The following is a 26,321-nucleotide window of genomic DNA, read 5'->3' on the forward strand; positions in this document are numbered from 1 at the left end:
TTTCAAGGCACTTCTCGTATTTCAATTGTTTTCATTCTTAATTTCCTCCACACAGATTTATAAGTCATTATAACAGCAAGAGAGCAGAACGTTGTAACTTCAGCTTCAACATCTTATCTTATATTTTACAGGTATGTTTAACTTAATGTGAACAATCTCAAACAAACAAGACCCCAGCAGTCCAGGAAAAGAAAACTTCAATAAATCTGATCAGTCAAGAGGCCAAGCCTCAGCCTTTTCCCAGCTCTTCTCTGAACAGGTGTTTTGCAGCTTTACTGGGGAAAAGGAATCACAGATGCAGATTATTTTGTGCACAGAGGAGGGGGGGAAGCCCTCCAAATGTTTTAACAGTTGTTCTTTGTATGAAGGAAAACATGAGCTCAAGCATTTCTGCTGAGCACAGCTGTGAGTTCAGAGCAAGGGAAGACAGGGCTTCACCAGGCCAGTCTAAAGTCACCAAGGACTTTGATGTGTTGCTCTTAAGTGGTTATAAAAAGCACTCAGAGGAACACTACAGGCAATTAATCCAGACTCCAAACACCAGACTATAGATACTCCACTTGCCCAGCAAGAGATGACCTTCCCTCCTCCAAAGGTAGTAGGATCTTGCACCTGCACATACAGCACACGGCAGCCACCCCAAATTAGTAGCTGTGTATCCCCAGTGGCACTGCTGGGCTCTGGACTCCCAGCCTGGTTTTCATTCAGGTATCTTCTTCTGCTTCACAAATGGTGCACTGCAAAACATCAGGAACTGATCCAAGGCATTCTAACACAGGCAAAGGTCAAAGGCTTCACGTGAACAAGACGAGGCTACTTCCTTGTAGATCACCAGGCTGAGGTGTCAAATCTGCCTCTTCTGTACCCAAAATTCACTGATGTGTTTGTGGCCCTCTGCTGCCTCGTTCTGCAACAGTTGCTTCAACTCCTCATCCCCACCAACAGAACTGCACAGCTACCATGCCAAATTCCCATCCTCCCTTCCCAGCAATCCCAGTACCTCAAGCTCACCTGGAATCATGGCATAAATATGCGTTTGGACAACACTAGAACCCACTTTCTTCATCTGCAAACCACAGCCACATTTGAGACATGTTAAAATGGTTCAGTACTCTGTATTTTGTGAATAAAAAAAGCAGGTCCTTGCATTTCAACCACTTGGCAAAAAACCCTCAAACAAACAAAAATGCAATAAATTTTAAAATTTATTTATTTCCTGCTGTTACAAGCCACTTCAAATTATTTTCATGTGCTGACATGTGACAGCTGTGTTTGAGTACATGCATTAGACACCAGTACAATATAAATGTGTGCACAAGTACAATTCCAAAAGACTGGACCGACAAACTGCACATGAACTAAGCTTACTAAAAAAAAAAAAAAAAGGCAGCACTTATCTGGCACGTGGAATGGCTAAGACAGCACTAACCAAAATGTCCACTAGATTAATTTAAAGCTAACACATTTACTTTGATCAGAGAAGGCTGTTAACAGAAAACACTTCCTTTCTTCTAAGTCCAAATGCTACAGAGAAGGAGGAAATGCTAAATATTTATAGCAAAGAAAGTTTGGAAAACAACTACCAGCACCTTTTTTTTTTTTTTTTTTTAAGAAATCAAGCTCTGTAGATTCAAAATGTGATTTCAAGTGAGGTTGTGCAACTAAGTGCGCAAGTTGCTTTAAAAACAAATCTTTGCAGAGGTGCTACCAATGAATTAGATCAATAAATAAGTTCACGACCTTTCATTACCACATGTGTTCCTATGGTACTAAAGAGAATACCCAGACAGAGAAACAAAATGGTTACAGCTTATTAGTATAGCTTTCCCAGGACTAAGAAATTCTAGGATTTTTTAATTCTGAGAGAAAATATTTCACTTTTTAAAAGTATTTGTATCTTTGTACATAATCATCTTTTACAGAACCACTACAGTGAAGCTGAACAAATAATACCTAGGTTTGTTCAATTTAAGTGGTAGTACCAAAGCCTTTCATTTAAGTGTTAGGGAATAAGAAAATAACATTTTGGGAGGGGAAAGAATGGAGAGCTAAATTATTGCAAGAATATTTTCTGTCTTAGCCGCAGTTACTCACCTAAGTCCTCCCTTTAAAATAGAAGACTAGAGAGAAACAAAGGAGGAAAGAAATCACAGACAAGATCCAGGCAACAGCATGTGCAGATCCCACTGCAGAAAAGTGGCAAGTGCTGAAGCTTTTCTGCAGAAAGCTGTTCCTGATGACATGATTGTTGTAACAGGAACTGAATCAGCGAAGACTTAATTCTGAAGAAATACTTTCAAATACTTTCAAGCTGTTATTTCCATGGAAAGCAAATCTTTGCAGTGCCATGGTGAGGGCAGCACAAACCCAGCTGACTACAGCACAGACAAGGGCACACGCCGTGCACGGAGGGAAAAGCAAAAATACACTGTGTCATATTTTTTAAACCTTTACTCTGGCCTTGGGTTGTGTCCAGCTTACAAACAATTAAGAGCACCACTCACTCACAAGGAGACTCAGAATGTACAACACCAGAAAAAACAACACAGCAGATAAGATTCCTGCTAATTATTTGACAGCATCGATGATATTTCCTTAAGAGTTGCAAGCAACAGAAGCTGCTAGAACAGACAATTCATAAAGCAACGAATGGTTTATGAGTAACTGCACAAGAAGTTCAACACCACTTGTCATTCCAGTACAGCCTAATCCTGCAGTTCATACCACAAAGCAGTGAAGAACTCTGTCATGAGTGATCTAAGCAACAGCTTTGTATGTCCATTTCAGACTAGACTTCAAGAAATCACACCTACCAGCCATCAAGTTAATGTAGATGAAGGCAATTCAGCTGTGTCTGTAGAAACAGTGTTTGAAGAACATATATGCACATATGTATTTATGACAGCTTTTCCCTCTGCTGTTGTCCAAGCATAGCCAGGTGCAGCAAACATCTGACTGAAAGCTGGGACTGGTACAGCTTCCAGTCGGGGATGTTTACAGCAACAGACTACGATACATCACTGGAGGGCCTCGGTGCAGAGCAGCTGGTCACCTTTAGGGGAGGGGAAATAAAACAAGCAAATAAATAAACAAATATTTCAGACATGCTTCTACAGCATTCCAACCAACTACGGTGCAGCTAATACTGAAGAAAACATTATTTTCACATTCAGTAACAAAAATACAGTTTTAGATTAGTAATTTACATAAAATTAGCAAAGTTTCTAATGCAACATCTAGAATAAATATTCTCCATTTTTAATATGCATTTTAAGAGCTTTTTGGGTTCAAATATATTCATTTTTATTAATATATTATTTTATATTTATTTATAAATATAGATTTCATTTATACATTTAGAATAGACATAAATATTTTTTTAAAGGTCTATTGACTTTAATTCCCTATACACTCCTTCCTGGGACCCTCAAAAATAAATAGATTTCCACTTTGAACATCCTATGAATTTTGCAAATGGCTACCCTTTCATAAACATTCATGTTTTTAAATATAGCTTCATGCAAAATCAGAGAGAAGCAAAAACAAGCCATGTTCATAATAAAAAAAATAATGACAGAAACAGAAACTTGACAGAACTCTGAAAATACTTACCGTGAGTGTCAGAATCCTCCCTGATCAGTTTAAAGCTCTATTACAAACAACTAATTAAAAAAACCCCAAACAACCCAAACCCACTTATCTTTGGGTAAGCACAAAAGGAGAGGGATGGGGTGGGATGGAAAACAACAACCACCTCAGGATGGAACAATTTTACTCCCCATCTTCAACAAGTCACTATCAAAACTCCCACTAAGACTGCATTCAGTTCAGCAGCAATTTCCTCCAAGTTAAAAGCACCTTTATAATACCATAATTTAGTGTTTACAATGCATAACACTAAAAGATGAAATAGTTACACCAAAGTAATTTATTAAGTGCATTTCACTAGAGTTAATTGTATATTCGTCTAATACTCCAAACCCACACCACTGTGCATCCACATAACCCAGAATTCAAAACTCTAAGGACTCCTGTGGTGCTCCTGCTGTTGCCAAAGTTTCCCTGTCTTTGCAATGGACATGGAGGCACTGAAATTGCTATCACCAGACTTTGGTTTAACCATATAATTCTGGCTTGATTACATTCTTGTACTACTTAGATGCCTTAATGCTGTAGTTTATAGTGGAATCCTTTCCTTTTACTGAAAGCAGACTGATAAATCCCCCATTTAGTAGCCTTTCTCACTTCACAAAGAAAAGAATTGTTCAAGTCAAAAGTTTTCCAATGCTAGATTATAAGTAAAATTCAGCAATGTAAGGTTGCTTGTTCTGGGGGAGTATGTTTAGGCCTCCAAGCAACTCACAAAAACAGAAATTATGACAAGTTTGAAAGTCAAGAAAGACTATAGTATTCAAGATTTCTCAAGTTACAGAAAGCCAATCACATCCAGTTTACAAATAAAGGTTTCGCGCTGCAACACGAAAACTTGTTAGTAGTAAGTGAATTTCATTATTACAGCAGCATGCCAAGATTAAGGAGGAAGCTGCATGCAGTCACTATGGATACCATGCTGACCTTCATTATTTTTGAGAATAAATAATTTAAAAGCCACTGGTCATTTGCAACAAAGGCCTCTTCAGGCTGTTCCAAAACTGAAAATTCCTATTTTACATTGAAAAGAAATAGGCTATTTCATGCAGAGGTAGGCACATGGTATTTGACTAATTAGGCTGCTGAGCATTAAGTTGCAATGAACCGTTTCTTATACTGCTTTCCTTTAACACTTACTTCTTAAGGAGTAATGAAGGTTACAACAATGTCACCTGCCCAAAGAGAACAAACTCTCCACAACCTCCTTTTGTTTTACCACATAAATCATCACAAAATTGCCAATATACATGACAATGAAATTTGCTGCTTTATCGAACTCACTATCAGCTATAAATACTTACACAACATCTTACAAAGTGATTGTATTTGCATAAAAGGAGCTGAAATGTTCATTTCCAAATGAGGTGTTAGAAAGGCAGAGACATTACAGGTCACAGTACAACTACATGCCTGAAAGATACCGACTTCAGAAGAGTTCAGTCAAAACTGAAGCCATACATTCATTAAGAACAATCTGCAGCTGCTTTTCGAACCACTTTGTTTTTCTCACAGAAGTAGAGAGCATACTCCAGCTTTCCTTAAAGGCACTGCCCTCTTGTCCTTGTAAAGTTTAAAAGCTCTGAAATCAAAGAGGATTTATTCTAATGTCATCACAAGTTGAAGAACTTTTGAGAGTGCTGGCTTCCGTTCATGCTTTAACTGTTTTTCTTAAGAACAGCAATCAAAGATATCATTGTTTGAAGTGTGAAGTCCCCTCCTAACTTCACATTAGAGAACACATGGAAGGATGCAAATCTTAAAGACTACATCAAGTCCTTCTGACACCTGGAATTTACCTCTTTGTTATTTTCCAAGAGCACTGTAAGATCACCTGCCTGGGAACTGTTCTTCAGCTGCCAAAACTCCGGAATAACAAAAAAGGTTTAATACTAGAAAAGAGATGCCATTACAGTACCTCAAGTTTGTGTTCATTCACCATTTCCAAACCAAAGCGATCCAAGCCACCAACATTCACTGCAATTTTCCTAAGCCTTCAGCATTATCTTACCAGTCACTGACCTTCTACTGTACCTTTCATAAGCACCTTGAACACAGAGTTCAATAAAGAAGGAGGAGAAAGGAAGAAGAAAGGAAGACGGTGAGGAGTCAAGCAGCCAAAGAGAGCTGTTCCTTTCTCTTCCCCCACATCTTAAAGACATCCTCACTCTACAACCAGCATCAGCACTGGAACTCATTGTATTTGAGGCCTCAGTGGCCACATAAAAATAGTTAAAAGTAAATAGAGTCCAAAGCATCCTGCGTGCTCATGGCTGTGTATGCTTTGGAGTCAGGGTCCTGTCAATCAGTCCATCTGTCAGTCAAAGCCATTTAGCCTCAGATGCCTGATGCAAGCCGAGGGTGACTGGAAGTGACAGAGGCAGACAGATGCTCACTGTTGCTGTGAGTTTGTTTTAAAGTCGTGTATTGGCTACAACAGAATTGAGAATTAAACATTAAATCATAAATATTAAACGGATTTTGGAACTGCACACAAATTTGAATACAGTGGGAAGAAATTCACAACGGAAGTCAACAGTCAGCATCCAGCAATTTTCTAGTGATTAAATCCAGATTTTAAAATTTGATAGTATCCCAGAGCACAGTCTAAGGATCAATGCTACATGAACTGATATGCTCTCAATGTGCTCTTTACTCCCTCCCACACAAACTCCTCTGAAGCACAAATCTAGGTTAAAAAAAATAAAAATAAATACAGACTTTTTTTTTAATACTTTCCCTTTTTACCTTACAGTAATGTAATTATATCAAACTATTTAAATACAAATCCGTTCCTCTGATACTACAGTTAAGTAACCAGAACAGATTTTATACTGAAGTCCTTTTTTTATGTATTTTTTCTTGCTTTGGTGGAGGGAGAGGAATCAGGGGAGGAAGAACAACTTTTCACTAGACAGTTTATTTCTAAACTAAATGCTTAGAGAAATTTATCCAACTCCAAAGTATTAAGAGATTAGACTTGCACCATTTTTAACTAGCCTTACAGTACGCAGGCATTTTTATTCCACTTTTTCAGGGATCACAAAGAATAAATTCAGCTATTTACCCTGGGTCAAAGTGTGCTTGAATCAGCACATTTTAAGAACCGTAGCTTGAAGCACATACATAATTAGGGACTGAATCTAACGTTACCAATGGTAAAGAGAAAAAAAAAATCTTGATATTTTAAAAATGTATGGGAAAGCATGAAAGCAGAATATTACCAGCATAGCTCGGACTGAATTGAAGTGAGGGCTGGGTACATATACCATATATGTAATTATTTCAGTAAAACGAGCAACTAGAAGTCTGTGTGGTAAAATAATGTTTTTATCTGACAAAAGGAGTTCTAAGGAGGACAAAATACTGAAAAATGCTGGTGTGAGCCAAAATAAAAGTCAGATCCTGATTCGAAATTACGTCACATTTGAGTCTGAACAAAGTTAGAAAAAGTCATAATTTAGTCTACTGTGGCTAAGAATGATGGCAGCAGTTACACACTCCCCACTCCCCCACCAGAGTCTCGTATTCCTCAGGCTGAGCAACACAGCTCAGCCTAAAGAAACCATATGTTTATTTCTGGAATACCATCTTGGCTCTCCATTGGGTGGAGTACCATACCCAAGATGTTATTCAGGCAAATTAAGTCTTTATTTCAGGGAAGTTCTGCAGTAACTGGTAATCTCCACAGTCACCACAGGAGATAGGAAGTGGCTAATCCAAGAGCATTTTGCTTTAAAAACGAGCGAAAATAACTTTAAAAATCCATGTAACAAACTAAAAACTTACAGTGAATTACCCTCAACATACCAACCAGTAGATTAACCTGCAATCAAGAACAGGAGGAAAGAGTAATACCACCCTTGTATTTCTCTTCCTCAGCACACAGCCATTCAGCAGTTTATTTTGTTATATGATGTACAGCAAACATGCACTGTTATTTTCACTTTTTTAGATCTTAAACTTTTCTAGTAGGAAAGCTACAACAGTGCACTGACTACAAGAGAAACCTGAACAACCTGAACTACAAAAATCAGAAGAAATGTGAATACTATGAATGTATTAGGCCAGATTTCACACAAAGATTTGATCTTTTTCCTTATGTTTCTATAAAAGTATTTCTTCCTCAGTTTTATCAAGAAATTTTGGTTGTGCAACCTCAGTAGGTTTAACATTATAACTCATTATTACTGTCCATGGCATAGTTTTAATTTCATAGTTTTAGTTATTTACCCTTCTCTTTTGGTCCCTCTTACAGAAAAGGAATTGTTGCCTCATTTCTGGTACAGAGCTACAGAGAAACTAGATTGCTTAATATGGGATAGATTCTTGTAGACACTTAATTAAAAACTACTAAAACAAATCGCTGTAAATATTTCCAGCTACCTCTACATGACATATCTCCATGTTATCCTGAAGAGTCTTCCAGCTCCTAATCTGGGCTCACAGTCTGCCTCTTCTTCCAAGGTAACCAACCTCTCTTATCCAAGATGACAAAGCTGCCTGTAGAAAATGAGGTCTTTCTTTTTAAAGGTATCTCTAAAATAAAAGATTCAGAAGATCCTCCAATCTGAAAATACAAAGAAAGTGCGTATGACTGAATATACAATCACTGATCAGACCATTTTAAGAGAGTGGAAGATAAAAACAAAAGGGCAAAAACCAACCTTAACACTTGACAAGAAATAGAAACAAAAAATACATTTAATAGATGTTCACTGCAGTAGTATCAGAAGAGCTCTCTACCCATAAAAAAAAAATCTAAATACTAGAAACAGTAAAGACTGAATTATTTGTAACAAGTTTACTAAAACGTTGAAGTCTTCCACACGCAAATATGGCCAAGCACGGATGGAAAAACCTTCCTAAAAGATTGAGACCAAAAAATTTATATAAACATGTCATTTGTTAAGCTAGGTTGTTGGTTGTTTTGTTTGGGTTTTTTGTTTTGAGTGGATATCAATTGAGTCTGGTGTAGCAGACTCCAATCAATGACACATTTAGCACACTCCTTCACTTAATGACTTTTCACTCACATTTGCAATTATAATTCTCTGATGATATCAGCTGCCAACAATAGTTCTCTGTAGCACTGTCAGGGAACAAGTTGAGAACTGGAAGCAGACATCCCCTGCAAAGTCCCTTTGCTTACCTTGCTGAACAAGGACACATTTGGATGTTCTGCTGACAGCAGAGTCTAACAACTAAGTCTGCACCAATTACTAAATTGCTGCAGAAGCTGGTAAGGGCCAGGGCACCAAGAGAACCACAGCCAATGTTCCCATTCTAAGGATAATCCTGTGTGAACATATTCCAATCCTTGCAAATGAGTGTATTTGCAAATATGACAAGTCCTGGCATCATCACACTGAATTTTGAAAGCAGAGTCTGCAGGCTGCTACTGCTGCCTATAGACTTTGGTGAAAGTATAGTGCCACAACCACCAATTTTCCCTGCTGCATCAAGTGAGCTCAGCTGCTCCATGGCAATTAAATCCCAAAGGATATCAGACTGAGGAGTGATCTGTACACCAGTATCAATCCTGACCTTAATCCCAGAGCATATACACTTTTTAAAATTACTTCAAAGAAAATAAGCTCAACCCAGGAAGCATCCAAGTCCCAAACATCAGATAAGCACACAGCACTTGGTTTTACAAAGCATCTTTGTCCTTATGCACAAGTTTTTTTTAAAAAAAAGTCAACTGCTTGTTTTGCAATAATCCCCAAGAGACCCATTCTTTTAAGCGCACACATCCAGGCTGCTTCCACAGAGGAAACAGTCCCTGCAAGAACAGCACGAAGTCATGGCATCCACTTCACAATCAACAATCTCAAAAACAAAACCAAAACCATATAGCATGAAATAACACAAAACTCCTTTCAACTACTCTCAGACTGATTATCTCCATTTAAAATGCAGATTTCACGAAGTCATTTTCAAAAAATAATTTTCAGGATTTACTGACAGTAATTGGAACCCGATACACTGTGCTGGCCAAGTAGCTCATTTGGAAAACATTACTCCATATTATAGAATCAATCTTAAATCGGATTTGACAAATAGACTTGGAAAATTACTACTTTCAGAGCCTCTCAAACACCATCTCCTCTAGAATCAAGCCGCCTCCTTCAATAATATATAACACAACAAGAATTAAAATAGACTCTCCTAGTCTGCAAATCTAATGTCATGGCCAGTCTTCTGCAAATATGCCAGGAGTATAACTGATAAATTTGAGTCAAGTTTCCCTACTTGGAGCAGTGTAAGAGTTAAAATTTAGTTACTGAACTACAATAACAGGCATTCAAGTTTTTGCAGAAGGCATAAGTGACTTTTAGTAGGAAAACTTTTCATAAATCGTATAACTAATATTTAATTTTCATAGTGACTGTTACAAATTTTACTTAACAGCTACTAAATTTGCATTTTTTTATGCTGTATTCTATAAAGAATTTCTCCTAGAATCATAGAATACGCTGAGCTGAAGAGACCTATCAGGATCATCGAGTCCAACTCCTGGCCCTGTGCAGGATACCCCATGAATCACACCATGTGCCTGACAGAGCTATCATCTACTAAAAGTGTCATGGCATTTACAGGAGGTTTCCACCATACTCATATCTGAGAAACTCAAGAAGTAGAGAGTCCCATCAGCTTCTGGAAGGAAGATGGAACAAATACAGATAGAATTATTTTGATTACCTTAAGGAGTTAACAAAGATTTATCAGAGGCAGAATGTACCCAACTATCCTCACGAGAAGAGACGGGGGGCCCTGATGAAAACCGAATGGCCCACAGAACACATCTGGATTTTAGGACAAATTTCAAGACAGTCTCCCACCACAGTCTCACCTGGGAGCCGAGGAGCCTCAAGCTCAACAAGCTCAACAAACAGAAGGGAAGCTGACCTGGAAAACTGGCCAGATCTCTGGCTCACAGGGCTGCAACCAAGGGCTGAGTGCCCAGCTGCAACTTGGCTCTGGGGGCCAAGCCAGGCCTCCAAACACTCATCAGCAACCAGGCAGATCAGGCAAAGTGCACCCTCAGCAAACCGGCAGGCAAAGTGGAGGGGGGAGCACAGAAAAGGCCGCTGACACAGGCAATGCCAGCGCTTCCACAAACACACACAGACCAGGATAAACCCGAGCATGGGGCCAAAAGAAACCTCAGCAGGTTCAGAAAACTGCAAAGCTGTGCACCCAGGGCACAAGGACCACACAAATCAGCACAGGCTGCGGAGAGCTGGTGCAGGAACAGCCCTGCTGGGAAGGGCCCAGCTGCCGGGGCAGACATCGCCTGGAACAGGAGCCAACCTGAGGGATGTGATCCCTGCCCTGCCTGACACTGGCAAGGCCACTCTGCACACACCTGGGGCTCAGGTGAGGACCCCACTGCAGTGGGAGGCTGAGGAACCAAGGAGGGTCCAGCCCTGGGCTACCAAGATGGTCAAGGGCCTCAAGGGCACCACCCACAGGGAGATGGGCCTGTTTTCTCTGGCACAGAGAAGGTTGGGACCGTCTAAGAGCTCTCTACAGCTACACCAAGATAGGAACTGTAAAGACAAACACTGAGCACTGCCAGACAGGATAAGGAAGAGCACTGGCCACAAGAGGCAGCATGGAAAATTCAGGTGGGACACAATGACAAATTTTTTCACTAGGAGAGTAGTGAAGCCCAGGCACAGGTTTCCCACAGAGGTTGTGGATTCGCTGTTCTTGAGGGTTTTCATGGCCTCATAGGTTCAAAGCTACGGCTTATCCCACTGAGGGCTAGTTCAGTCCATGCTGTCAACAAACGCTTGTACCAGACCTGGAAGAGTCTCTTCTGACCATTACACTTGCAACTCCATGATCTCATTAATTCCTGTGACATGCTTCCAGTAACTATAGCCTTGTTGATATAATTGTCCTCAGACATGGTGGAGTCAACAAGTCTTTGGAAAAAGAATTATCCATAGATTACATCAGTACAGACTTTCCTATAAATAGCCAGATGTTATCAATAGACTACAGTGCCAGCATCTCCAACAGTTCTGAAATCACAAATAATTAATGTTAAAACTATTTTGATCAGCTGATGCCAAATATTTAAAAAATAAACTTCACAGAAAATAGAAGTCGCATACCTAAGCCTACTGAATTTAAATATGCTGCCAAACAACTATCTCATGGTCACCTTTGCAAATGACGCAATGTTCTTCCCGAAAAAACATCTCTTCAAAATTGTAATTTTATGCCAGTACATTAAAGAACAGGCAATATGAAAGATCTTTTCACTTAGCCTGCTTGTAGAAACTCCCTCAAATTTGAAAGAGGCAGCAGAATGTTCCCACAATACATAATTTTGAACATGAAAACTTTAAAACGTCGCTCTGAAGCAATACACAAGGATGCCATACATTTAGGGACAGACTACAGATTTTCAGTCTTTATTTTTCCCCAGCAAATCTCATTTTTGTTTTCTCACAGTAGTGAATACAGCTTTTCAAATCACGATGAACTAAATACAGAAGATGGACAGTAAGACTTCAACTGTTTTTCTGTCACTCTACAAATGCAGAGCTTCAGTAATAATCAAAATTAAACCATTTACAGTAAACAAACAGTTTGGGAGTAACTTAGAAGGACTGGTTCCTACCACTTACTCCTAGGACAACACAGATTAAGCAACAATTCAATGCAACAGATGAAATAGCTTGGTGAAAGGGAAACCTAGATCATTACCTGACAATAAAGTCGTGAGTTTTGAGTCCTTCTGGTCCAGCAAACCTGGAATTATCTTACGCTGTCAAACTAACAATGAGAGGTACTCCATTTAATCAAGAAGATTAGTAGCTAAAGTGAACTCTTTGCCTTGCATTGACTGATGATTTTCACACCCTTTGGTTAACTGAAGTATTCATCTAAAAAAAGCCCCAAACCTCTGCCCACATTAGTGGGTAGTGTACTGCAAGAGGAGGAGGTCTGAAAAACCAAAGAGTTTGTGCTGAAAAGAATATTCAAACTACACATATTGCATGAGATCTCACTTCAGAATAGGCTCTAGTCCTACCTGAGGTCTAAATATCCTTAAACGAAACCCATTAGTAAAGTCCAGAAGCACACGTATCAATTCTGTTTCTTCCAAAACATGACTTGCATGTTCAGCAGGATCAGCAGCCAAGAACACCAGCACCCAGTCTACAGTGACAGGCATTCTGGGGATAATAACAAACAGTTCTCCTCAAGTTAATCTTGAAGCAATTTTTATTAGCTCTGCAAAATACACAGTAATGCACGAACATAACAACTACATGCACGACAACTAAACTTCTTTGTCATACCTCAAACAGAAAACAACTGCGCAACAAGAACATCATTTTGCGCTATTTGGTGTTGCTTTATAATTATCTTAATGAGAGAGGATGTTGCACAATGACTATTACAGAAACATGAAAAGAATACTCACACCACTGAGTCTGACTATGGGTGCATTTTCACGATGGTTTAAATGAACATGGTAAGAGTACTGTGGCAGAAGAGTAGTCCTGTTCTGTCTTCCTCCTTCCTCTATTGCTGCAGGAATTTTTGGACTTCATGATGCAAGTTACTTGGACAACCACTGTATTAGCTGCAAACTAATCCTGGGGGAGGGGAAATAAAAAGAAAAAAAAGATGAGTTTTCTGCTATAGCAGGCAGCTGATCTCAATCACTGGAGAGTAGTACAATCCTTAGCACCGACAGCAAGGTACTGTATAGGGCTGGACTGCCTGTTTTGGTGGCAACATAGCGTTAAACCAATATAGCTGAATTGTTTAAGCACAACAGGAACCTTCCTCCCGCCCCAAAGAGACAGAAATACTTAAGACCTCTGGTATCAACATGTTGAGTGGGGAACAGTAATGTGAGCAAGATGTAGAACTCAAAGTCACAGTAAACAACAACAAAATGAATTTGGCAAAACCATGCTTCCCTAAAGGTAGTATTATATTTGCAACCATTTAGATGCAGCTTCAATACTTCCCAGCCTTGCAAGAGCAAACTGACATTTGAAGAAAATCAGCAAAGTTGCCTTTCACTCCCTGCATCAAAGTTCACCCCCACTGCAAGTCTGAAAATGTCCTTCAGCCTCCTTTGTTAACACTGCACGTTAACATGGAGCTCTTCCCACAGACCTCTGTGCCAAACACAGTCAGCAGACTCCACCTCCACAGAAATCAGCTGAGCAGGACTTCTACAGTAATCGCTTTTCCTAAATGCTAGAAGGAGCTCCAAGTCTCCTCTGTTACCAATGCTCCAGCTGGCAGGAGGTGGTACACTACAGGTTAGTCCTGAAAGCACCTGGACCTTGGAGAGGCCACAGCAAATCAGAAGAACACGAGAATAAACAAAAAGGTTTCTGAGTAGTAAGAAACATCTAAAGCACGTCGGGCAAAACCTCTCCTGAAGAACTTGCCAGTATAACACTTTTCTGAATACTAATATTCCCAAAGAATACTTGTGAAAACCTCTACCCAAGGATGTGGTTCCATCCTCCTCTGGTGGCTGGGACTGACAAAAGAGCTACTGACACGTGAGCATAAGGTCATGTTACTTAGTTAGTTACTTCACAAGGTCAAGGGTACAGCTCTGCAGAATTTGCATGAGAGATGCAAGCTGAGCCCAAGAGTGGAGCTCTCACACAAAAATATCATCAAGTCTGGAGTTTCTATGTTAAGAATTTTATCAGGACTTTAAAGTGAACTTTACAAGAGCCCAAAATAAAAGCTCATTAAAACCAGGCATCAAACAAAACAAGTGAGCCAAAAAAAATTAAAACTGTAATTAAAAAAATATTTAAAAAGCTGCCTATCTAATTTCACCATACTTACACATAAAAAATAATGTGTTTACAAAAATAAAAAAATAAGCAAACATGTGGTTCTTCATAGGAATCCTGACATACTCAGTTCATGAACCAGATGTTCCCTGAAAGAGGTTTGAAGAGCAAGGATGCTACAGTCCTAAAGACTTACTTCACCTGCTGGAAAAGCTGAAAAGATCACTCAGCTTTCCACAACTGCTACCACTTGTTTCAATTACTTTTTTAAAAGCCAAACAAACTAGGACAGGTAACTGAGGAAAACTCCCAAGGTGTTTGGACAGTGACTAAAGCAATTTTTACAAACACTCACTACTTCTATTCTTTATATGAGTGACCAACTGCAAATTTCTCAGTCAGTTGGTTCAAGGCCAGCTTGGATGGGGCTCTGAGCAACCTGGGCTAGTGTAAGGTTCCCTGCCCACGGCAGGGGGGTTAGAACTGGATGATCTTTAAGGTACCTTCCAACCCAAATAATCTATGATTCTCTAACTGTAGCATCTCAAGAAGAGATCAGTGGAGGCCATATTAGCTCAACAGAAATGTAAAAACATCAAGGAATTCCTTTAAGGAATTAATTAAGTTAAAGGAAAGCAATTTAATGCGCAGTCTGTAATCTTTCAATGTGAAGAATTAAAATTTAACTTGTAAAAAAAAGAGTAAAAAGCATCAGCAATAGCATTTCTAGAACAAATATGTTCTGTGAAAACTGCTAAAAGTTAACCTGTACAATGGGACAACGGCACACTTAAGGAAATGCTGCAAATATAGGTTTCTAGTCATTTGTATACAATAAACACAAGCACCAAAACTCAAGCCTTGCACAAAGCTACAGCCACCTGCCTTAGGCTCCACTTAAACGCAATAAACAAGAATATCATAGTTGGCAATATTTGTCAAGCTCTGTATGCAAATGCAATCTAATATTTAACCTTGCAAATTCCAGCTTAACTACAATACTATTTAAAAGTAGAACTCCTCAGTCTAATTATATTTTACAATTTAAAGTGGTAGTTTAAAAGACAGGAAACATCACAGAGTTATCAACAGTCTGCACACCATAGTGCTTCAGACTCCAATTATGTGCAAGTCTCATCTGCGCAAAGACTAACCAGAGAGCTGAAAACTTGATTCTACAGAGGGGGAAGAAATGACTAAAGCAAACAGCCACATAGTTCAAGTTAACAGCACATTATAAAAGGTCTAAACTATTAAGAAATATATTTGTAGCCTACCAGTAAAATGACAGAAAACTAGTATTCACCTTCTCATTTAAAGCAGGGAACTTAGGAACACGTTCCCCTTTCCACCAAAAAAAAAAAATAAATTAATAATTAACAGTCTTTGAGAATTGCAACAGAGGTTTGATTTTATTGGGATGCCTGGTAGTCCCAGGAGGAATTTAAAAGTACTATTACACATAACAGCAATTTAAGCTATGTAAATAAAGATCTTGTTTCTTAATTTATATATAAGCAAGAAGTCAGATATCATTAACTACAACAACAAGGAACTTCACACTGAAATTTGTATTGTGTAAGAAAGGGCAACAAACCCACCAAACGTCTCCCTGATCTTGTAGAATACAACTTGACATTAACATACAGAATCACAGCTTCAATCAGCTTATTAGGACCAAGGAATGTTTAGGTACACAGATTCATCTTACTTTGACAAGATTTTACTGCCTCTAGTTAATATTTGGCATAACCTGATTTTAACTGAACGATCAGCTTAGCAGATCCTGATCTAACTAGTGTGTTTATCAAGACAAGTCATTTAGTCACCATATTCAAAGCGAAAAATTCATCATAAAATTTTAATTAGGCTTTTGAACTCAAAGCATCGTACAAACTGAAATCAAATGAAAACCACAAGCCCAGACAATCATGCATAATCACACAATATCTGAGGATATCAACTACTACATTTATTTTGTAATTAATAGTATTAAAAGCATTGAATCAGATGTGGCAAGTCTTTTGCAAGTTACAGAGTAATTGAGACAAAAACAAAACAGAAGAGATGAAGAGTCAAAGTAGGCAGATGTGTAGTTGAAGAAAATATCACAGATTTCCTTAAGGAATCTGTCTTGTGTCACAGCTGAGTCAAGTTTGAATATGTTTATTGTTAGGCTAGAGATACGCACATCAATCTTCATAAAGCCCTAGAAGTCACCTTAACTTTCCTTGGTGTTCCCTTGAAATACTCTCTTGATATACTCAGAACAGATGAGGGGCAGGCTGCAGAAAAACTAGCCTCCCTGATACCAGAACATTCCCAATGTTCCAGTGACCTGAAAGTACCTGATCCTGTCAGCAGACGGCTCAGTTATCTCATGGCAAAGGGCTGTGTGAAAACGACGATGTCCTTGACCTACAGTGAGATCCAGTGGTTATGCTCACATAACCCCATCAAGGAAAACATTCCTGAAAACACTGCCTTTGTCTTACTGGGATAAAGTACATACCTGACAAACTAATATTAAAAATTAGTTGCTCTAGTATTTCTTATCTTAACCTAACCTAATGGAAAAAGTGTGTTTACTTATCCTTCTGAAGCTCAGTGCAATATTGATTTCTCTTCGGTTAAAGTTTTACTGATTAACTTTACTGAACAATAATTTGAGATAAGCACAACTCCAAAAGAAGCAGATTGGAGGGAAGATGAGAAATAATATTTATTTATAAGCATGAACCATATATAATCAGATCATTTCATTAAAGTTTATTAGCAGGGCTAATAATATATCGCATATAAAACACTAAAGATACTCTCAGAAAACACTGAGTTAAACACACATTGCACTAAGCATGTGAGCACATTGCAAGAATGTTTATTAAAATACTGATGCATATCACATATGGACCAGTCAGTCAGCAGAATGAATATGGATAGAATGAAAAAGCAACATTCTCTAAGCACAAAGGTGATCATCTCCAGGAAGAGCCATGGACATCACACAGCTTTCATGACTCCAGCCAGAGGGCTAGCAAGGATGATGTAAAAGGAAGGAAGATGTGATGGAAAACTCACAGCAACTTTAACTACTTAAAGCTAACACTAATGAGGGACTATTGCTCTGGGTACTGACTCTCCAGGCCCAGCAGCAGAGACATGCTTTAGGAACTCTAAGTAACAGCAGCGAAACAGCCGGACGCGTCACCACTTGCCTAAACCAGAACACAATTTTCCATCTGTTCTGCTTTTACCCTTTTGTTTCCTACTTCTATCTTACTAAACAACTCTGCCTTCTGTTTTACTATTCTGTTTGCCTGGTACTGAGGACATGGGGAAAGCAGACAGTTTGGTGAAGGTTAAAAAACCTGCTCTGTGCCAGCAGCCCCAAGCAGTCCGTACCCTGGGAGAGACGCTTTGGAAGCTCACGCAATGAGGAGCATTTTCTGCCAAGCTGCAGAGGGTCAACAGGGCATCTTCTGTTGCCAAGCATCAGCCTTGGGAAATAGTACTTTCCAGAAGGTAAAAGTACTTTCCAGAAGCCTTTCTGGGACTTATCAACAGTACATAACATAGCTCCCCACTCACCCAAAACTGCGAACTCACGCTGTGATTTCTGTGTGTAAAAATACAACTAAAACTCAGTGCATGGCCACTCCAAATGATGAACTGAGCAGTGTAAGATAACACAGAGACACGAGCTCAGTCTTCAGAACATTGGGAAACACTTTGAACATCTGCAGAATGACAACCCTGCGTTTGGCTGAACCATGCTGTATCTGCAGAGAGAACAATGAAGTGCATGAATAAAGACCTCTGAGGCTCAGCTGGCAGTTTGATTTATTATATTCATGTTAAGCCTCCAACGTTCATTCCCCACATAGCTCTGACACAGCAGAAGATTTGGTTTGGACTAACTTATTTTATTTCTATATTCTTTACACAAAATGTCCACTAATACCACTTTGATATCTAACATCATGTTGATTCAGTGTGAAACATGAGAACTAAACAGCTTTTTAGCTTCCTCATTCCCACAGGATTCAGCATGCCATCAGACATGAAACAATCTCATCTAGGGCACTTCTGGTGAATATTTTAATCTTTTTCCTTTCTCTTTCTAACCTTCACTTCTGCAGAAATACAGACCCAATTCCCTCAGCCTTCCTGTGCTGTTAGAACTCTTTACTGCTGTTGTTCAGACTGAGACATTCTAAGAAGACAGTATATAAGGAGTAAACTGATACTACTAAAGGGTAACTTCTGATAAGTCACGAGCACTAAATAAATTTTTTAACTGCAAAGTGGGTTGTGCTTCTTCCCACTAAATATCAGCTCAGACACAGCAATGTCTCTTTATATGGAAGTAGAGCATTCTCCAGTTAGACCAGTTTATTGCTCCCTTAACTCATGAAACTCGCTAAAAGAAAAAAGCAGGAACATTTTGAAACAAATATAAACAGGACCCAGTTACCACTGATAACTGGATCTCAATACACTCTCTTCCATGTGTATACCTTATTATTATTATTACAAATTGATAGCATAACTCTTTCAAGTAAGAATCAGTGGGGCAGAAGGTTTTTGCATTTCTGGATTTATTTTTTGGCATAATCCTTCCCATTGTGCTATGTGTAATGGGATCTATCATTCACCAGTACAACCATCCCTTAGCTCTTCTTTACTTTCAACACTCTACAGTGCCTTCAAAAAGCAATCTGGAAAAGACCACTGAGCCAGGCAATGAACACTTAGGCCAGGCAGCCACTCAAAAAGTTTTCCAATAAACTAGATAAAATAAGTTACGTAAACAAATTATCACTAATACATCTTGCTACCTTCTAGACCACTTCAGAAAAAATAAATCTATCATTACACAGATTCAGGTGGTAATATTTCAGATAATTTTAATATTATTCCATGTCACGCATACCAAAGGTAGATCTGAATAAACCTGCAGATGAAGTCTATAATAAACTGAACAAGCTTTTCTAAGTTTTTTCAGTCCAGATAATTCTGAAAGCACTGACCTTTTTCTCATCCCAGAAGTTCCCTCTGACAATGGCAGGTATGCCTTCACCATTATATATGCTTCCAGCTACAAGATTTTTACCTCTCTGCTTCATACTCCATAGACCACAACAGAAAAAATCCTCATTGTGTTAACTAAACCAAAAATGCAGCAGCATGCAGCCAGCATACTCACTCACAGTCTTTTCAGCTTGTTCTCAATCTGATTATTCACGTGTCTTGTACTGACTGCCATCTGCCCACTCCTTCTCCTGTCTGTCTCTGACACAGACTTTGTGCCACCTCATAAGCCTTTCTTTTTTTTAGCACCTTTCTGCACACTTCCTTCAGGTCAATGATACATAGAGGGAATAAATTCAATTACAAGATTGTTTCCTGGGGCTCCCTAGGCATTACATTTCAAATGAACTCCAGTGGAGAAGATGTTTTGCCATGTGACGCTCATAAAAACCCAATATAGTTATTTCCTATCTTTAAAAATATTTTCATACATGAAATATGTATGCAGATAAATTATACATATTAAACATGTATATATTTATATACATATTTAAGACAGGAAATAGATTCAAGACCAGCCTCTTTTTTTCCCATTTAAACTGCAGTTTGAGCAGTAATCACCAGGAGATATGTAACGGAGTAAGCACACAGGTATTTTTATTTTAGGCAAAGAATACACCGCTTCATAGGACTTGACAGTTGTCTCCATTAACTCTGTGGCTGTTGTAGCCAAAGCTTATCATGTGTTGAAAAGGACGCTGGGATTAATTACGTAGTTCCAATCTGGCCCTTTTATTAGTATCAGGAATGTTCATTCCCCAAGTTGTACATGACAGTCACTTAAAACTCCATCTGGCTTTTTTGATTTACACCAGGAACTTCCGTACTAAGAGTTCATGGATGTATTAACTGCACTGAGGTTTTTTCCTCCCCCTCTCCTAAAGAAAAAAAAGTTTGCAACAAACAGCTTAGAGTACAAACAAACTGGCAAATGCGTGTTAGTATTTGCAAGTTTAGCAAGTAACAAAGAAAGATTCTGTGCTTCTTTACACAAGATTTGTTTAGAAAAAATTGGGAAAAATAAACCCGAAACAGCCTTCACTTTACTTTGTCTGCTGCTGACCTTTAGACCTGACACCCACTGCATCCTGTGGGAAACTTTTTCCAAGAGCCAACTTTTTCATAAATATTTTAGCAGATTTAAGCATCCAGACCACATTTTATTTGCCTACATCTACTGAAAAAACTACTGAATCACAACAACACACATGTGGACTTTTAAATTCACCTAACTATCTGCAATGCAATAAAATATAATGTAACAAAATCTCAAATGTGCTACATGCAGGTGCTTTTGAAGTTTGGGGGTTTTTATGAGTTTTATTCTTACAGCTTCTACAAGTCTCTAAAATGCACACAATTGCATTGCTGCCCGTTTTCCTGTGTATGGTTTTAAAACAGATTTGCATATCCTTCATAAGTAATGAAAGCACTAGAAAAAGTCCATGCATTCCTAGATTTGGGCAATAAAAGTAACAGTGATAATTCAATTTCCTTCTCAAAATAAAAATTCAAGTTTCTCTTAGATGTTTTGCCAATAAATGTCCTTAAACTTTGCAAGAACAGCTCACTTAAAGGGATCTGTTTAGCTTTCCAGTGCCTAAGCACTGCACCTGTTCCTTTTCAGATAACCAGTCTCCTTGACAAGTCTTGCACTCCTCTTGTTTCTCCTCTACAATGAGAAATTGTTTCGTGCAGTGTGGAACAGATCACTTGGGGAAAGTCACAGGAAAGATTTCATTACTTCCACAGGGCACATGAGCACTCCTTTCTAGGTGTGCTTCTCCTCCAGGTCAACCCTTCTTCCCTCTGTACATGGTTCCTGCAGAGCTATACATCTCACAGTTCTGCATGTGACTGCACCAGATCAATGTTCATAAAGAAACTTTCCAGCTGTTCCAAACAAGCCATGGAGTCAGACAAGGACAACCACGCTGACACTGAGACAGGTAACCAGGAATTTGGCTCCCTCACACTGCTACAGCACTAACAAAAGAGACTAAAGTATGAAACTTTCGATATTGTTCAAAGAAGGTGCTCCATTTACTTAGAATTAGATTATGCATGTTGTGTTACTGCAGGATAACACGCCAACAAGTTTCAGTTAGATTTAGCAAGCAGGAAAAACAGAAGGAATGTTTGGTTTTGAGAGCTTATAATGGAGGGTTTGTTTCCATTTCACCCATCAAGTGGCAGTATTTTCATTATGCATGACTAAATGTTAACTGCAAGGACAAGTTTAAAGGATCAGTATCTGAAGACACAATGCCTCCCAAAGACCTTGTTACAATAAGTGTGCAGTGACAGGACAATAAAAGCCTTTATTTTCCAGTCTTAATATTATTGAAGCTCCTATTGGAACTTTAGTTCTTTGGGTATTATGGCTGTTTTATCACAAGCCATCAAAACTGCATCAGTGGTCCATCTACATATGACACAGATGACGGCTTCAGTCCACTAAAACCTCTCTCACAGCCACATGACTTCACATGGTTACAGATCCATTACCAAAAGGTGCAGGGGGACAAGCTGTGTCTCACTCCAAGTTATTCCCAGGATGTCTCCTAGGACAGTGCTGTGCTCCTGGCACAGATCTCTTCCCTGTGCTCACAGGAAATTTGCATGTAGACATTTGAGACAACAAGAAGCTCTCAAAACCTCCAGTAAGATAATGCCAGTGAATTATCATGCATGAGAACAGCAGGACAGGATGTACAGTGCAAGCTTACATAAGACACAGGCACTGCTGGGAACCAGCACAAGTGAACAGCGTAAATGGCTCAGGAAAATGCTGATGTCACTCACGTACATTTGGGTTGTGCTGGCCAAGTTTCTATGAACCTAAAACTGGCCTTTCTAGCTGTTTGTAAAACCTCACAGTCTGTTCTGCTCTGCCCAGATCTTGAGAAGAAACTTGTTTTCAAACACCTGTGTTTCTTCCTAGTGAAAGTTTTCTTTAAGATGAGCAAGAATCTAAAGAAAAACAGAAAATGTAATGGAGAACTGGAAAAAGCATGTAACTGCGTACACAAACACTTGCTCCTAATACTTACTGAGAAAATAGTTCAAGCACAACTTACCCATTTTAAAATATGACCTCTGCAAACCTACTAAGGTCAACGAGACTTACAGTAGTTACTCAGTGAGCTCTGCTTGCATAAATTAAAGATGCCTAAGGGTAGCTATGAAACTGGGTATTTGATTTTTCCAGGGCACCTACATATTATGAATTAACAATGAATTGCCATTTTACCAGAGAAACTTTCAGGTTTAAGAATAAGAAAAATCAAACTCAGCTGTGTTGTGCTTACCTCCTCCTCAACACATAAAAGCTCCCCTATTTAATGTTAAAACTGATTATGGAAGCGTCGTATTAAATTGAGTAGGTGAGACACAATAGATCAAATTACTTTCAAAAAATCCCCAAGATATCAGTCAAACAGTGCTTCCTCCTGGTGTATCCTTCTACAATAGATTAAAAAAAAAATTAGAAAATAAGACGAGTAATCTAGCTGCACAAATGAGTATAAAGCAAAACTCTAAAGAGAGAAAACTTAGCTCACTCAGATCAGTATTTGCAGCAGCAACTTCCAGCTCTGCGCTTGGCTGCTTTCATTAGTTATTGCAGTGGCTGCTCACCACTTCAGAGGAGTGTGCAAACCATGAGAGGCAACTCCTTGAGTTTCAGGATTCCTGTATTTAGGTTTTTGTCTATGGAATACTTAAGGTATTTGATTTTCCATAGAGAGCATCCTATAGGGTGAGATGGAAAACACTGTTCCTAACGAAAATACTGTCCTTGAACGACTCAGTTTGTCTTTCATTACAGGTATAATGAACCTACAGAGGCACCCTGAGAAAGCATTGAGTTAACCCAACTCCCCAACCCTGGCAAGAACCAGGTGCCACAGTAACTTACAAACCAATGCCAGAAATACTTTCTTCACTGTATCAAGTAAATCAGAATGCCTCTCTTTCAGTTCCTTACCAAAACACCAAGTCTGACACCACTTAGGTCACAGAGGACAACTATGAGAGATAATCTGCCACGTTAGAAATTCACACGGTTTCCTCAGCGGTGGGAGAGGACACCTAAAACCAGTTTGTTCTAGGCAAACAGGAGGGAAAAAAACACCCATAAACTATTTGCAGTGTGGAATGGCAGCTCTTTGAGAGCATATTAATGCACACGCTACATAAAAATATGAAGTTCAAGATAACCACAGTGTAAATCACACAGTATCACAGGTATATTAAATGTCTTTTTAAGCAAGCCCCTATTTCCATCCAAGGGTGGCTACTACAGGAAAATTCTACAAGCAAAATGCTTGCATCCTGGCTAGAGCCTCCCTGCTTCTATTGCAGAAATAACATCACTATCTACCCATTATTACTACAGCAGATAAATATTTCACAGTCATTAGCGTGTTAATTCACAGTATGACTTGGAAAGCACTGCTATTCCCGATTCATAAGCAAACAGAGGGCTGGTGCTGGAAGGCTGATCCAAGGTCATGGAGTAAGTCTGTGGTAAAGTAAGAAACTTCACCTGGTTTTGCCTTCGTGCAACTAATACTTTCTATTAATGAGTCATCGCTGCTCCTCTAAATTGTTCTTTGAGCAGGAAGAGACAACAGACTGCCTGTGGCATTCAAACTCTACATGCTAACAGCAGCTCTGCTCCAGGCATCTCTTAAAAAAAAAAAATCACACCCAAGGGCCTTGTTCTGTGCTGTCACAGAATCCTGCTCCAGCATTGGGCTGCTGTGGGGGGAAAAAGAAAAATACATATATATATTATGAAGTAGCCTTCCTTGTTTGTGACCCAGCTCTCTCCCTGGAGAAACAAAACCCAGTCCTTGAATAGTTTTTACTCCCTCCTGCCACAGACCACCGGGCAAGGGCAAAGTGCGGGAGGAAGGGACGGTCAACGGGGAGACAAGTTATCAAAGCTGGGGGCCGGGGCGGGGGGCCAGAGCTCCCTAAGGCCGACAAAATAAAATAAATAAATAAATAAATAAATAAAAGCCCAACTTCTGCTGGCGGGTCACCGGGGTCACAGCGCGGGGGAGGGGGTCTCTGCCCGAGGGGCTGTGCGGGGGGAAGGGCCCGCGGCACTGGGGGGCGACGGGGAGGGTGCGGGGCACGGGGAGTCCCCTCCCAGCTCCCCCACGGCCGGGGGTAGCCGGCTGCGCATCCCCCCCCAAGGCCCCCGGGGCTCCAGGGGCGCTCCCCATTCCCTGCATCCCGGCCCGATGCCCCCCCGAGCCAGCGCGGCCCCGGGGGCGCCGCTCCCCCCGTACCTGTGCGGGGAGGCGGCGGGGACCGAGGGGCTGCCTGGCCCGGCCGTCGCGCGGCCGGCAGGTCCCGCGGAGGCTCCCGGCGCGGTCATTCTCGGCCGTTCCCGGCCGCTCCGGCCGCGCCGCTCGCTCCCCTCGCCTTTAGTTTGACCTTTCCCGTGTCTCCGCCGCCCGTCCCCGGCACCCTCTGACGTCACCGCCATGGTAACCAATCCCCGCCCTCGCCCGGCCCCTCCCACCGGCCCCACCTCTCCGAGCGCGCGCGCGCACGCGCCGCCGGCAGGAGGGAGGGAGGGAGGGAGGGAGGGGGCGGGGCCGCCTCTTCTCTGGGCGACCAATGAGCGCGCGGGCGGACGACTGGGCACCGCCCCTCACGAGTCACCGGTGGGGCATAGACCCCGATAACACATGAATGTCTATATTTATCTATGAATATATATGAATATTCCTTTCTATCCCCCCCACAGCAGGTCAGGGTTCCCTGATAGTACAGAACAAGGGCCTTGAGTGCGATTATTTTTTTTTTTAGAAACCCCTGAAGCGAGGCTGCGACCTTTGACTGGCACGGGCTGTGCGGTGTCCTCACAGGGCACGCGGGCGCTCCCACAGCCCTCCATGGAGCGAGTCCTTCCTTCCTCTCCAGAGGGATTAAGGGGGTCCTGGCCGACGGCAAGCTGAATAGGAGTCAGCAGTGCCCTGGCAGCCAGGAGGGCCAACCGCGTCCTGGGGGGCATCAAACAAAGCATCGCCGGCCCGTCGAGGGAGGGGATTGTCCTGCTCTGCTCTGCCCTGAGGCGGCCTCACCTGCGTATAGTCTTAAGTTGCACCAGGGGAGGTTTAGATTGCACATTAGGAAGAATTTCTTCACAGAAAGAGTGATTAGATATTAGAGTCACCATCCCTGGAGGTGTTTAAGGAAAGACTGGATGTGACACTCAGTACCGTGGTCCGATTGACATGGTGGTGTCTGGTCAAAGATTGTACTCAATGATCTCAGAGGTCTTTTCCAACCTAATTGATTCTGTGGTTCTGAGTACTATATGCAGTTTTGGGAGCCACAGTCTAAGAGATAAGGCTATTAGAGAGGATCCAAAGGAGGGCTACAAAGATGGTGAAGGACCTAGAGGTGAAGCCATACGAGGAGTGGCTGAGGTCACTTGGAAAAGAGACTGAGATGAGACCGCCTTGTGGTCTACAGCTTCCTCACAAGGGGAGGCAGAGGGGCAGGTACTTTTTTTCTCTGTGGTGATCAGTGACAGGAGGGAATGACTTGAAGCTGTGCCAGCGGAGATTTAGGTTGAATATTGAGAAAAGGTTCTTCCCCCAGAGGGTGGCTGGGCACTGGAACAGGCTCCCCGGGGAAGTGGTCAAGGCACCAAGCCTGACAGAGTTAAAAGAGCATTTGGACAATGCTCTCAGGCACTTGGTGTGATTCTTGGGGCTGTCCTGTGCAGGGCCAGGAGTTGGACTTGATGATGCT

General features: G+C 40.6%; 1 protein-coding gene across 1 annotated transcript in view; it reads right to left on the reverse strand.

The window, feature by feature from the left end:
- Positions 1–24,964, reverse strand: part of ZFAT (zinc finger and AT-hook domain containing) — a 124,816-nt gene extending 99,852 nt beyond the window's left edge. Inside the window, exons 1-2 of the mRNA XM_027711338.2 lie at positions 24,845–24,964; positions 13,100–13,274 (exon numbers count right to left, since the gene is read on the reverse strand). The gene's annotated coding sequence lies outside the window, so the exon portion shown is untranslated. The remainder of the gene's footprint in view (positions 1–13,099; positions 13,275–24,844) is intronic.
- Between the last annotated feature and the right edge of the window lie 1,357 nt (positions 24,965–26,321).

The sequence above is a fragment of the Pipra filicauda genome, unplaced genomic scaffold, assembly GCF_003945595.2.
Source record: "Pipra filicauda isolate LSUMZ 115617 unplaced genomic scaffold, ASM394559v2 scaffold34_size3990699_pilon, whole genome shotgun sequence".
NCBI lineage: Eukaryota > Metazoa > Chordata > Aves > Passeriformes > Pipridae > Pipra > Pipra filicauda.